At 43.3% G+C, this 15,552-nt stretch overlaps 1 long non-coding RNA gene across 4 annotated transcripts; it reads left to right on the top strand.

The window, feature by feature from the left end:
* Positions 1 to 2,249: 2,249 nt before the first annotated feature.
* Positions 2,250 to 15,262, top strand: LOC121101167. Of its 4 annotated transcripts, none has more exons than XR_005833108.1 (5): positions 2,250 to 2,659; positions 4,544 to 4,705; positions 6,155 to 6,288; positions 12,898 to 13,017; positions 13,692 to 15,262. It is a non-coding gene; the product is annotated as an uncharacterized LOC121101167 (long non-coding RNA). The 4 variants fall into 4 exon arrangements; XR_005833107.1 differs by lacking the exon at positions 2,250 to 2,659 and adding an exon at positions 2,686 to 2,971 and having other exon boundaries at positions 4,544 to 4,695; XR_005833106.1 differs by lacking the exon at positions 2,250 to 2,659 and adding an exon at positions 2,686 to 2,971.
* Positions 15,263 to 15,552: the final 290 nt, after the last annotated feature.

Below are 15,552 nucleotides of genomic sequence, written 5' to 3'. Positions count from 1 at the left end.
AGAGAGTCAAGGTAGCTTGAAAGAGAAAGAGAGAAGATTGACTCATAATGCTCATAAATAAGTAAATAAATAGATAAATAAACAAGCCCTAGAAAAAGAGTTTAACTGACCAAGAGATCAAGAGTTCTCTTGTGGCTCTGTGAGAGTGCCCAGAATGTTTGCCTGTAGAGAAGGCTTGAAGAGCTCTGGTCTCTTTCCTCTGAAGTTTGAGGGCCATGATGTAGAGGAAAGCATTGTTCTGCTTTTTTCCTTACTGAATAAACCGGACCAATAAATGAGAGAAAAAGAGATCAAACTGGGCTCAATGGAAGGAAGAACTTTTTTTTTTAAGATTGTATTTATTTATTTGAGACAAAGAGAGAGAGCACGAGCAGGGTGTAGGATTAGAGGGAGAGGGAGAAGCAGACTCCCCACTGAACAGGGAGCCCGATGCGGGGCTCAATCCCAAGACCCTGGGATCATGACTTGAGCTGAAGGCAGATGCCTAACGGACTGAGCCACCCGGGCACCCCAGAACTTCTTAACTGTATCTGCGGTATTCCTCAAAATGGAATGGATTGCCTCTGGGCCCCTAGTTTTTGAAGAGCTCGAGCAGGAGGTGGGAGCCCACATCTCAGGGATGTTGTAGATGATTGGGGGTATGGGAGATTGGTTACGATGACCTCTCTGATACTCTTAAAGATTAAATAAAATTTTACTTAGAGAATTTCTGTGTTTTGTTTTCCTAAAATTAAAAGAGATACAATGTAATTTAACAATCCCATCAAATAGGTTGGTCCTTATTAAAATGTGCAAGAAATGGAATTTGCAACTATGCTATATTGCATATTATTTTTGAATACTGAAAACACATAATATACAGCAAACTAAACTATTTTCAACTTTCCAAAATAGCTTTGTAGGATCTATGTAGAAGAATCTCTAAAAATATCTCTCAATTAAAGCTTTTTAAAAAATAATAATAATATAGACCATTTCAAAGACATGACAGAATTAACCCACTGTGAGTTATATCGGCCAAATCTTTCAGAAATCTTGATTTATGATAATGCATCATAGTAATTATGCTCATAAAAACATCATTTGAGGGGGCGCCTGGGTGGCTCAGTTCGTTAAGTAGCCAACTCTTGGTTTCGGTTCAGGTCATGAGCTCAGCGTCATGGGATCGAGCCTGGAGTAGGGCTCTGAGATCAGTGGGAGTCTGCTGGAGATTCCTTCCCTCTCCCTCTGCCCCTCCCCCACTCACGCCCTGTCTCTCTCTTTCTCTCTCTGTCTTAAAAATAAATAAATAAATCTTTTTTAAAAATCCCATTTAAGGATCTGTATGCCATATACGATTCTAACAGCTCCCTATGAGGTAGATATTTTTAGTATTCCCATTTTACAGAGGAGGAAACTGAGGTTCACAGAGATCAAGAAACTCATTCAAGACTGCCCAGCTAAATGCGGAGCCGCCTGACTCCCCAGCCCCTGCTCTTTCCATTATGTCACACTTCTTGACCACTTCCTGTCTTGCCTGAACAAACACGGCTCAGGTCAAACGTCCAAGCAATGATGACGTGCCCCTGTCACACCTCCCAATTAAACCCTATAATTTCGAAGTCTGAGTTGGAAATCCTTTGGCTCTGTGTTCTTGTCTGGCCTGCCCAGAGAAAATGTTTATTTTTGCGATATGCCTCTCTCAGAACGGCTGGATGTTTTTGATGGCCATTCATACACAGACCCCGTTGAACCGGAGGTGTGGCGTCATTACCTCACCTCACAACTGAGACCCCCCCTTGCCCTCTGCTCCCGACCTGGGGTCTGTTTCAAGAGGGTGGTAAGGCTATTAGTAGGTCCATGGAGGCTATAAATAGAGCCCTCGGCTTCAGCTAACTCACCGTGTTTATGTTTTTGGGTTGCACTGCAACCGTTGTTGGTAATTATAGATGCGTGGGAGAGCATGGGTACTGATGAATAGTTCCTCCTCTTCGTTTCCTCTTTGCACAAGCCCAGCACTGGGGGTGTCTGAACTCACAGTCTTATCATAAGGTCCCTCATGTCTAGTCACTGCTGTGTTTCCTGGACAACTCAAGAAACCAGAGGGGCTGAAAGATTTCGAGATAATCCACATCACCATTCACATTACAACCTGTGTAGTCAATGCCTTCTTTAAGAGAAATAAGGGGACATCAAAAGAAAATTTTTCCTCCTTCTGCCTGCAGATAGTGTAAGCAAGCTTTCTGCCTTTGTGGTGACAAAGCACTTTCCAAATAAATACAGATAAGTGTGTAAAGAAGATTCGTGGGTCCAACGGAAGTCGTGATCCGCAAGGGAGCTCAGTGAATGGTAGCACCCGTGTCCAGTACGTTTTTGTATTCTGGAATATAAGCTGTTTGGTACTTCCAAGGGTACATGCAATCTCTTCACCAGTGAAGTGGGGAAGTTACCCTTTCCAGATTTTCTCTTGGTTCTCTGGTGTGCCAAGAGAAAGGGTTGGTTGTAGGTCAAGGATATTCCTTGAGCTGACTATGTGGCTACTGGAATAGTCAGGCACATCTGATTCTAACCAGTGTATAGTTCTAACTGGAGATACATGAAGCCAAGAGGAAGATACCCACATCCTGTCCAAGGACAAGGTTCTGAGGTCAGACAAGCACGTGATGGGTCATGAGGAAAGGTAAGCAGTGAAAGAAGCCAGTCATGGAGGACCACATAGTGTGTGATTCCACGTGTATGAAATTTCTGGAATAGGCTAATTTATAGAGACCAAAAGTAGATTGGTGGTTGTCTGGGGCTGAGGGGCACGGGAGGTTGGAGAATAATGGCCAAGGAGTGTGGGATTTCTTTCTGGAGTGGTGAAGTGTCTGAAAATTGATAGTGGTGACGGACGTACAACACTGTGGATATGCTGGCAGTCACTGAACTCGCTTTAACTGCGTGAACTGTGTGGTATGAGAATTATATCTCAATGAAGCTATTCAAAATAAAGGTAAGAAATGATACCTTTGGGGAGCTGAGCTGTGAGAAACCAGAAAAGTTGGATGAGCTGCAGTGAGCAGGAGAACACTAACAGGAGACGGTCCACTGAGCTGCCTTGGGAGGGGGGTCAAGCTGCTTCGGGCAGAGGGTCCATGTGGTCCCAGCTACAGCTCAGGTGTTTTGAAAAGGGCAGAGATGGCTACTCCCCTCATGTAAAAGACCTCTGTGGATCACAACAGGATTCCTATAATCCACTTCTCCCATTCTAGGGAAATACATCTGTCTAAAGATCGGGTCCGGTCAGCTTGGTGGATCTCACTCCTGTGATAGGGTTACAGCTATGGATAAATTAACTTCATTTGCTGGAGGCTAACTAGAAATTTAGTGGTGCATCATAATCCTTGGGGTTTAATGCTCTGGCAGACAGCAGTAATTTTCTGTTTTGATTTTCTCAGGACCTCACTCAGAGAGTTCCCAAGTTGGCCGATCATTAGAGTGAGAAGGTGGTTTTAGTTACATTTGAGGGAAAACCAAAATTTCACCAGCATTTCAGCAACAAATAATGGATAAGGAGCCATTTGTACAAGGTTCAGTTCCAGAGAAGGTGCTGTGAGAGTTTTCCTGCAGTATGTAGCATGCCCTGGAGTCCTTCTGGGACTCCCCAACCTCGTCTCCCACCCTCTGTCTCATAGAGAGTCAGAACTGCAGCCCCAAATGCATGTCTGCATTTTTTACTTATGTTGTTCATTCTATCTAAAACATTCTTTCATGGTTCATTCCCCCTTCTGTTTACCCCCCCTTCATTCTTCCCTTCCGACTCTGGGAAACAAACTGAGGGCTTCAGAGGGGAGGGGGTAGGGGACTGGGACAGACCGGTGATGGGTAGTAAGGAGGGCACATATTGCATGGTGCACTGGGTGTTATACGCAAATAATGAATCATGGAACACTACATCAAAAACTAAGGATGTACTGTATGGTGACTAACATAACATAATAAAAAATTATTATAAAATAAAAAAATGAATAAATAAAACATCCTTTCTACTTCTCCGTACTTGGCTAATCCCTACCTGTTCTTCAGGAATCTTCCAAGAAGCCTTCCCTGGATTCTCAGGATGGTCTGGGAGTCCTTCCCCATGTTCCCACAGCACCCTGTGTAAACTCCATCAACACATTTACCGAATTATAAAGGGATTATCTGTTTATCTGTTTGTTTTCCCACTGGTCTGGAAGCTCCCTAAGGGCACATCACCAGGTTTCTCTGTCCTCAGGCCATGGACCAGTTTCCAATACCTAATGTGTCTTAATAAATGTGAGCTTAAAAAATGTGAGCCCTTCATTGCAAAAAGGCTATTCAGTGGCGACCTGGAAAGTCTGATCAAAGAAATTTCATGCCATCCCTCTCAACCCCAAGTACCACCCCAATCCATGGACACATTCAAAAGGATCATGGAGTGGCGGGTCGTTCTTAGTGTCCACAGGCCTAGCACAAGGCAGAGCACACAGTAGGCTCTCCTTAAACATTTGCTCAACCAATCTATTTATAGTTCTTGACTGTCATATGTCTAACTCTCTTACAGCCCACACTTTCAGTACCTAAGACACGCCTACCCCAAAATTGTTTTCCACATGCTGAGTGCAGATGCTCGTTCGTTAGCTGACAAAACGACACTGGGAATTTTCCTGTCCTGGAGCTACACGACTGTTCAGTTTTGACAGCAGCGCCATCTTGGTAACGGAAGGTTCATGTCTGATTATTCAAATATTCATTTACAAAAATGAGTGGGAAACAGAAAAAGAAAATGCTGATATTAGTGAAAATAAGCAGAGAGGTCTCACCAATTTAATGAAATCTGGATGAAAATAGAAATGATTAGGTGTGCTGACAGTGGCCAGTCGTGGGCCTCAATCGGATGTTCAATGGAGGATAGGTTGATTGTATGTTCGATAATGAAGAAAAAGAACAAATTAAAGAGCACAGTGAAATCTGGAAGTGTAGTGTCAAATATAGTATCCTGAAGGCAAGGCACAGTTAGCATTTTTATAACTATTTTTTAACTCTCTGGGAGTCCTTCCATGCCTTAACAAATAGTATCGAAGTCTATTGTTTGATATCCATCCTTTCGATTTTTCATATGTTCTTATGAATGCATTATATATCGCAGGAAATGACTTGAGTCAGATTCGAGATTCTTGAAGCCTTTTCCAGCACCAAAAAACTTCAGGAGGAGTAATACTTTAAGAGGAAATAGCCAACTGAGGACAAAGCTCAAAGATTATATCTTGGCTACAACCTCATTGCCAAGTGATTAAAAGCACAGGCATAAGACCCAGAAACACCTGGATCACCCAAAAATGTGTCTTAATCAAGTTACTTCATCCCACAAACCTCAGTTTCTTCATCTGTAAAATGGGGATGATGATAGTAGCCATCTCAGTAGATGGCTGTAAGATACCAACGTGTGAATAGGTTCCATCTGCTTAGTCCACTGCCTGGTACTTCCTCTGAGCTTATAACATAGAAACTGTTGTCTAGGAGGGAGGAGGAATGCTGGAAGAAGCCATGGGAGGAACCAAACTTGGCCTACTTCACAAATTGTCTAGGGCCCCACTGGATCCTGAGCTCTATTAAAAACTTGATGCGGAAACACTTACAGCTTCTATTACTACTCCCAATCTACCCACTGGGTCATTCTGGCTTCTGCTGGGGTGAGTGGGCGTGTGCTATTTATTCACCTAATGACTCCTTCCAAGTTCGAGAAGCTGGAAACCCTGACGGTTGTTCCACCCGTTACTTCTTTCAGTTCGCCACCTCTGCACTCAGGAAGGTGTGTCTTCTGCCTTATTGTCAACCTGTGTCTTGATTTTTCAGTTGTCTGAGGCTCGCAGTTCTTTGAAATAGGCGATTACCACTCCACAGCCGTGCCATCAGAAGAGGCTGGGTTAGGGTGTGCTGTCAGAAACAGCGCGGGGCAGGCGAGCTCTGGGGGGACGGAGACGCTCGTTCACCACGCTGACCCTCTGTGTGGGTCGGGACTGTACCCTCATTTCTATTCAGACAGCATTCCCGCCTAAGTTCTTCGATGGCTGATTAAGGTTTAACGACATGATTTCTTACTGTTTAACATTTATTATTTGTAATTATTTCCCCTGTTTATTCAAAATTTTTGAGATGATCTTGCACCTCTCAGGTGGCATCCAGACCCCGAACGTCCTCAAGGAGCAAAAGCCCAGCGACGGCGGTGATGGGGTCCGATGGCGGAGGGGAGCAGCAGCAGAAAACATGCAAGAAAGTGAAAGACGAGATGAAAGAAAAATACTCAAGGTAATGATGGCAAAGCCCCCAGCCCAGGGTCAAGAGCATAGTGGCAAGTGCTCAGTAGTTCACATGTCTACCTTTTAAATCTTTGTTGTCCCATCAGGCTGCCCTAGACTTTCGCTTGTGAAATGACTTGCAGACAAAATCAGTAGTTCTAAATATTTTCGTGAAGCTCTCTCCTTTTCACAGGCAAGCCTTCCACAGGCGTTGTCAATGCTCAGTCTACATTTACTCACTCCCCACCTGCTCCCCCGCACTTGACCTTGACCTTCCTGCCCAGCTCCCCACTGTAGCGGCTCTCCCTCAACACCACCCGTGGTCTTCTCCAGCGGGCGCCCCCCACCTGTGCCTCACTGGCCTCCCCAAAGTCTCTGAAGTTGTTGATCAGTCTCTTTATCTCAAAAGCCTCTTCCCTGCCTCCCTGCCTCCCTGTACCCACTTTCCCTTTTTTCTCTTTCACAGTTTCTCTTTCTGGCCCCTTTTGCTTTGCCCACTGTTTTCAGTGGATGAGTGGAAAGATCTGTCCCTGGCTGTCAGTCCTTCTCACAAGACATGGCCATCCTTTCCCGTGGTTTCAACTACCTACCTGTAAACGACTTTCGTGTTTTTCTCCTCATCTCTGACCTAGTTTTTGAGCATCGAACCCACATAAGCAAGTGCATGCTGGGCTCCCCACTTGGGCACCCCACAGGCATCTCAGGTTCAGCTGACACAAAACTGAATTAATTGCTTCCACCCTCTCCTCTCCACATCATCTGTACTTACTCAAACCAAGATGCTGGATGGCAGCTTGGGTTTCTCATTTCCCTTCCCCTCCCCGCCCCTCCTCCTACTACACGTCCACCAAGTCGTGGGAATTCTGACTTTCCAAAACTTGTCTGCTCCTTTCACGCTCCCACGCCTCGGTTGCAACGTTCACGTCTTCCTTGAATTATCTCGATGGCCTCCAAGCACATTTTCCTGACTCCTGTCTTTCCGCCGTCAGACCCGTTCTCCTCTGGGATACCTAAAATGAAGGTCTGCTAAGTCACTACCTTACTTAACGCCTAGCCCGTGGCTCCATTGCTTACAGAGGAGAATAAAAACCCCTTTGAGGAGCCCGCAAGGGGCTCTTTGACCTAGCCCCCCTATTTCATCTCTACGCTTCTCCCTGTCTCCCTTCCCTCACTCCAACTTAGACCCTGGCCATCAAACTTTTAGAAGTTCACCCCAAATCGTCATGGTGCTCTGCACATATGCAACTGTGAATCTGTATTTTGTATTTGCATCTCATACCCACCTAGACAAGTGCCTATTTCTTCTTAGAGCCCCAGCCCACACATTGTCTGTCTCTTGTCTTCTCTACTGCCCCCTTCCCGTCGTCCGAGAGCAGACTCCTTTCTCTGATCTGCCACAGTCTATCTTTGCAAGGTATCTACCACACTTGTTTGCAGGTCTGTCTCTCTGCTAGACTGAAAACTCCTTAAAGGTGGGAATAATGTCTCACCAGTCTTTACCCTCACCCCAGCGCCCCAGGCCTGCCATAAAGCAGACATTTTTTTCCATGTGTGATCAATACATGAACACAGTGCCTCATTATCCCTCCAATCAACCAGAATGAAAAACTCCAGAAGCCACCTTTGCCAGCTTCTGTTTCAGTGTCGGTTGCTCAGTGTGGGCAGCTCAGAGCTGCTTCCTGAGCCCTCCAGCAGTGCAGAGAGCATCCAAGCTGCCATGAAGGGTGCCCTGTCATTTGCTGAGCCAGAGTCACCAGCGATCCTGCTGATAGGACGGCCTCTGCCTCCTTGAGCCCCAGTCCCACACCCTACAGACTGTGCATCTTAAAGGTCATGGTCATGGGCGGTCCTTATCGATCAAAGCATCAGTAGAGAGAAAAAAATCCCACTCCGGGATATGGCGAGACATGTTGGTTTCAAAACATTGCAGATCGTTAAATGAGTAATGTTAATGTGATCTCAGAATAGTAAACACACCCCCACATGGATAATAATATTAGTTGCATTATCTGGAAAGGAACAAAAAGCAACATTTGGCTGCAGGGACTATGGAAGAGATGTCTGTATGGGTAATTCCAGTTCTGTTAGGGCAGGTGGATTGCAGTTTTTTACTACCCCCCCCCCAAGTGGCACACACCCCCAAATCAAATCTTTCCTCTGAGGTACGTGTAAGATTTGGGAGAAGTGAAGGGAAGGAAGGGGCGCACACTTAGAGGAAGAAAACAAAGACCTTCGTTTTCTAAAACTGTCACTCACTCTGATTGGGAAAGAATTTCTCAAGAATTGAAAATGTCCTGCACGGGAAGTAAGCTTGATCACACGGCTGATAATCAGCCTCGTGCTTGTCAGGGATTGGTTTTTCCCTTCTGTGGTGAGAGGATGGTCACAGGCAAGCTTGGACATCTTCCCCACCGGCCTGATACTCATTTCAACGGATCTGGCACCTATCTTCTAAAATGTTTGCGCACACTGGCACTAGTGCACCAAACTCATATGGGAGACTCACGATGGCAGGTGGGGGCTGTCTGCCATTTCAGTGGGTTTCCATGGAGCCAGACCAACACCCTCCCCCGAAGAGCCTTTTTGAAACTACGGCAGCTTGCACGGAGCCTATACATGTATCCGGTTAAACAAAATGCACTTTCTTTCACCTTCCAGCTAGCTTGCCCAAGGCTCTTCTCTCTCCCATACCCAGTTCTTTCTCCGCTCCCCGCAATCCAGTATCTTGAAGGACTCTTATCCTTAAAGGAAACAACCCAGTCAGCTAATTCACTGCAAGGTGGTGGCTACTCAATATGACTAGTGTTTACATTTAGAAGAAAGATAAGTACTTTATCCAAAGGAATGACTTTCTAATGGTGAAGTTTCTGACCTTATCATGGGAACTGTTGGGACTTTCCTGTGCCTCTCACCTACATTGGTGACCACCAATGATGAGGATACATAAGCACGACCCTCATGCATGACCCTCATGCCTAGGTCACACTTTATTCCCGGACAAGAGGCTGGTAGCTTTCTTCACGATTATCAAGTTGCCTTTACACAGTGCCTGTTTTAGCTTTTTTTTGGAAGCACTTAGCAGAATAAGTTAAATCCCAAGTCTCCTTGTCTCATACCCAAAGATCCTTAGCATATCACCACTCTATCCCAGACTTCTTGACGATAAGGAGGTTGTCATTACATGAGCCTTTAGGTATGTCATTTTTAAGATTCAAGTCATACAATAATCGTTCAACAGCTATATAAGGGTACTCATGCATTCATCTATTAATCACTTATTAACTCCTGCTGTGTGCCAGAAATTGTTCCAGAGATGCACCAAAAATCAAAATTGACACAAAGTCCCTACCCTGGTAGAGCTTAGAGCCGGAGATTTGTTTAAACTACTTCCATCTGTCTCCAGAAAGCAGAACTAGGACAAACGGGTAGGAGTCTCAGGGAATCAGATTTCTGTTTCATATACTATACAACCAAATATGGAAAGGTAATGAGCTCCCCATCACTGGAGGAGTGTGGGAAGAAGCTGCATGACTGCTTGTGGCAGAGAGATTCATGCATAAAGCTGGACTACCCATTGCCTTCGATTTTTTACTTTCAGCAGCAGGGATCTGGTTTTCAACTAAATCTTACCTTAATATATTAAAAAGCAGAGTCACTGCAGTTGCAGTGGCAAATACGGCTCTAGAGGCCTCTCTGAATGCTTCTCTGTCCACAAAACCCTAGATGTCCACAGGCTGCTGGGTGATCAAGAGCTCCCAGCTTACCCGGTGTCCTGGGGGATCTGTGAAGCTAAGCAGGATGGCATAAGTTTCTCCCAGAGTCTTCCCCTCCCTCTTACCCACTCCACCCCCTCCTGGGCATCTGCTGAAGCCAGGCAAAAGAGGCAGAGGTTCTGGACTTACGACAGGACATTTAATGAATGCTGTTTGAGAAGGTCAATATAAGCCAAAGACATTTTTTTTTAATGGACCTGAAGACCATAGCGTGGTTCCTCCAGCTCCAAAAAGAGCACATTGTCTGGCATCCTGAACCTTGAGGAAAAGCCCACAGGTTCAAAAGGATGAAAAGGACCCTTGTGGGAAGAGGGCAAAAGACCAGACGGAGAGAAGGCACTCATAGGCCACTCACTGAAACACATAAGAACTCGTTCGCACCCTTCTCTGGTGACCCCACATGTATTCTTTAGTTTCTAACATAAGGCTCACTTCCTGGCAATGGACCCTATCATCGCACCCAGATGTAGCATGTTTAACTACGGGATTGCACGTTATTCTGCAATCTGGAGTGGGGAGTCGGAGAAGTATTTTCCCTTCAGTTTTCATGACTGGAAAGTCCCAACCCCTTTGGGCATCGTGTGCTTGGAAAGGAAAACCTTCAGCAACTCAGAGGACTTGGGGCTGGCAGCTCCTCACTGGCTGGGACTGGTGACGGGATGTGGGATGGGGGAGAGGGGACTCTCGCAGCTTGAAATAGAGCTCGAAGTCCTCCCCGGCACAGAGCCACCACACAGAGCTTCAAGTTTGCCCAGTCATAACCTTATCATCTTTCCAGCTAGAATTTTCCTAACAGTTCCAGAAAAGCTTATCGAAATTGGACTCACATCTCCTAGCCTCATAATCTAAACCATGAGCAAAAGTAAGTGAGTCAGCTGGGCTTTCCTTAAACCCATGGTCTTCCAAAATGTGTAACATACATGAAACTTGATTGGGGGGGAGGGAGATGTTAATAGGTGTTAGTCCGTAGAATTCCAAAGAGCACTAGTTTGGAAAATTCTGTTTGAAATAAAACTAAGCGAGTTTCTATAGAATGAATGTCCGGGGAATGAAGGCATAGCATAGGGAATAATATAGTTCAGTGCTGTTGTAATAGCTTTGTATGGGGACAGATGGTAGCTACGCTTGTGGTGAGCACAGCATGACATACAGACTTGTCAAATCACCATGTTGTACTCCTGAAACTAACATAATTTATGTGTCAACCATACTTAAAAAAAAAAAAAGCAGATTCATTGCTGTAGGACTTTTCAGAGCCTTGAAAATGTAAATTGTGACCCTCCAAAAAAAGAATAAAGAATGCAGTATTTCCCAATTCCATTTGAACTCCAGATAGTTTGTGTCACAAAGCACTCCATTTTCCTGAAACACACTTTGCAAAATGCTCTGCTAAGCCAAACACTGAACCAGGTATATGAATTTAGAATTTTATTCTTTGTTAAAGTAAACCAGTATATCCGAAGTACATCAATGTCTTATCCACCATCTCGGGAGACAGGACTAGACATAGATGAAATGTTCACAAACTGAAGCTTCACACACCAAAACCATTCAACAGTTTTATCTAAAAATCCCTCAAGTGTGCTACACGCATCTCTACTTTTGATTATTCAAAACAAAACAACACATTCTGAGTATAAAAGTAAACACGTGCTTATTTTCAAAAGCTTATAAATTTGGAAAAGAAAAAATAAGACAAAAGTTACTCACAAATCCGTAACTATTAACATTTGGCATGATTTTTCTTATTCTGCATCAAAGGTAGGCTGAGGTATTTTTTTAAATGTCTCACAATTCATTTAATGTTTTCTATATCCTCGAACATTCTTTGAAAATATGTTTTAATGGCTCGGACTGTGATATAAATGTACCCTACTTTCTTTAACCATTACCTTCATTGCATTAATCAGCTGCTTTTATTATAAATGAGGATGAACATTTTTCTGCAGAAATCTTTGTCTCTATTTTTGTTTCTTTTGGACAGATACCTGTAAGGGGAATTCATATATCGAAGTATATAAATATCTGTAGGATCTTCTACATACAGTCAAATTACCTTCCAAAGGATTTGTACCATTTACATCTTATAAGAGCAATTTACAAGAGTGTTATGTTACTACACCCTCGCCAACATTAAATATTACCATTTTTAAAAAACCACTGTTAATTTGAAAAGTTAAACTGCCATAACTGTTTTGACTTTTTACTATCATTAACCTTAAACATTTTTATAGACTAATTTGCCACGAATATTTTCTACATGCAATATGCCCATTTTTCTCTTGCAGCCTTAATATATTTCTCATTGATTTGTATGAATTCTATCAAGATGACTGACTATACTATTTGTGACAAGTAATTTTCACCCCTTGCTGCCTACCTTTTAATTTGTTCATAATGTATTATTAAATAATCTTGTTCATAATGTATTGTTAAATAATCTGGTTTCAAGGCATAAATATTAATACCTATTTTTATAAAAATATAGCTCCTTTTTTTTAAATTTTTTCCTTTGTTTTCCTGCTTAGAGAATCCTTTCTTATTGAGAAGTCTGACAAATATTCACTAGATTTCCTCTGGATATTCTATGATTTTTTAAATCCTTTTTTTTTTTTAATGTGGTGTGCTGCTTGCTTTTTAAACTGAATAAAGCATTTTCTTAATGACTCAGGGTCACAGTTTTGAGCAGCATTTAAAGCTCGGCGTCATGAAACAGAACATCTCCAGGAGCAGCTGCAGTAGGTAGAGAGAATTCTCTCCATTCTCTGTGACCTCAGACTCCTGCGATTTGCTGGTTCTGTGGCTAATTTTCGGTTTTGATCTGTTTTTTTTTTTTCCGACATTAGGCTCCCTGCTCTCACTTCCTATTACAGAGAGTTGTCTGCCACTCCCAGCGCTCCCTGCTTCGAACAGCTCACACCCCAAAGCACCATATTTGTATTACCGTGAACTAATGATGTGTACAGGTGAGCATGGGTGTGGAAGTCCGAATCATGGCCCTGGCCGAGATGTTTTCATCTTAATCCCTGGAAACCCTGGATATATTATGTTACATGGGAAGGGGGAATTTAGGTTGCTGATCAGCTGACCTTGAGATGTGGAGGTCATTCTGGGTTCTGGGGTGGGTCCGATGTAATCACACGTTAGCTTAGAAATGAAAGAGAGGAGCAGGAGTGTTGGGAGGACCTGATAGGAGGAAGACTCAGCCAGCCACTGCTGGCTTTGAAGACAGAAGGTGACTAAAAATCTAGGGTTTAGGCAGCAGGAAGCTAGAAGCTGGCAAAGGAAAGCTAATGGAGTCTCCCCAAGAGCCTCCAAAAAGAAATACAGCCCTCCTGGCACCTGACTGTAGCCCAGTGAGACCCATTTCAAACTTCTGACCTCCAGAACTGTAAAACAGTAAACTCATATTGTTTTAAACTACTAGGTTTGGGGAGATTGGTTATAGCAGCAATAGGCAGCTAACACACTGAGCCTAGAAGACTCCGTGGGCTTCACAGCATGGCCTTGATGACTGCTATTTTGGTTGCTCTGAGGTTTTATTCCCACTCCCCACTCTTCCTCCCAATTATTTCCATGGTTGCTGGAAATTTAACCTACATCTAGATCAGAGACTAAATGGAGCATTATTATTTCACAGGAATTGGCCTTGACAAATACTGTAGCAGACATTGGGTCAAAGGATGAAGTAGAAGGAAGCTGGAGAGACAAAGTACTTAACAGGTTTTTCAGAGAAATCACAAGGTGGACCTTCTGCCCACTTTGGAAGAAAGAACATCCAAAAGAGGGTCATGACCCCTGGACTAGGCGAGAGCATCACCATTTAATCAATGTCTGTACTGGCTCAGATAACCATCAGTGTCTGCAGATGAATTCCCCTCTGTCTAAAAGACAGGTACTTCACGGGTGTGAGACACAAGGAACCCACTCAGCAGAGAGTCTTTGGGAGCAGATGGGGGGTCAATGGAGTTTGTGCCACCAAGAGCCTTGGATCCAGACCAAGTGGTAGAGCATGGAGTAGCCCAATAAAAACACAGGTAGTCCCCCAGAATAGCCCACAAGGAAGACAAAGGGAGGCTCAGGAAAGTTGGGCCAGCATTGCGCAGAGGGACGCTGCCCCTAACAGGCATCAGGACATTTGCCCGCTGGCCTAAGTGGAACCTGCGTTTAGATAATTTGTCGTAATTGACGTTGAAGAGAATCTGAAGAGTGTGTGCTCTTTATCCCTGTATCCCTGATGTCTACCATAGTGTCCTGCATATCGTAAGTGCTCAATCTTTAAATCCCACTCTGGGTCTAGTAACATAGATATAATACTGCTCCTTGATAAAATGTTCTAGCCTTAACATGAAAGACTCATTCATGCAGCCTTAGCTCAATCTTACTTAGGAAGCCAAAAGAGAAATGAGGAAGTATTGTATTAATATGTTAGAATTGCTTTTTTTTCTCCCGACGGAGAAAAAAAATACTGGTTTTCCCCAAGTTATAAGATTTGGGATGATATTTTGGGAAAAAAAAAAAAGCAAAGTGGCTAAAGATAAAGACAATAATAATAGCTTAATGCCACAATTTAATATGTAGTTTTAATAGCTGAACGCGTGTATGGCATTTAGAGAGCAGTGCCTGGTGTCAGTGCACTCATTAGATGCTGACTGTCATTATGATTCTTCCACATTTTTACATGTCCTTCCATGATCAAAAAATAATACCCAGGAAAATAAGAACTTGAAATCGTAATTTATAACAAGACCAAAGAATAGACGGGTGTGTTATTTTATGAGAAAAGAAGTAGCTAATGGGCAATGACAAGACAATCTTTACAAATATAGACTGGCATATGCGACACGCACACTTATGGAAATGAAAGCATAGATTTAAATATATTTTCTTGGCTGTGTTCATTACTTGAAGGATCACAGAGTGAATCCCCTACTAAAGTAAAGAATACTTCTTCAAGCTTGTATTACTACTACAATTTTTCAATACACTGATTTTTATAGAAAGGGTCTCATTCAAATAGGAAACGCGAAGATAAATGAGCCAAATAAAGGGTTTCACGCTGGGTCTAAAACATGAGCACCAAGACGAAAGGTAACACAGAGATCCGACGTATCGGGTAATGTCGATTAAGCCGTACACTTTACTGAATAAAACTCACTTTCAAAGTACTGGCTGGGGCACAGAAGAGTCATAGGAAATTGACAGCCACCCTACACCCTAAATGTAAGAAAAGACCAACTCATCTAAAAGACAAATTAAAATAAAAAACATAAAGCAATTTAAAAAACTCCCTTCTAATTAGGAACATTGACTCCATGTTTGCTGTTATGGAGGAGGGGAGAGGTCACATCCATTTGCTGTCATTGAGCAAGCAATAGGATGGGAAGTGAGTCTGAGGTTGCCAGCAAAGACTAACTAAACGATCTATATTTAATATGAATGACTGCGTAGCTTTTGCCTTCCTTGATTATCAGAGACAGGTGGTAAATGTACAGCTTCAA

The sequence above is a fragment of the Ursus maritimus genome, unplaced genomic scaffold, assembly GCF_017311325.1.
Source record: "Ursus maritimus isolate PB19 unplaced genomic scaffold, ASM1731132v1 scaffold_7, whole genome shotgun sequence".
Classification (NCBI taxonomy): Eukaryota; Metazoa; Chordata; class Mammalia; order Carnivora; family Ursidae; genus Ursus; species Ursus maritimus.
The sequence above is the reverse complement of the archived record's forward strand: the minus strand, read 5'-3'. Positions and strand labels throughout refer to the sequence as shown.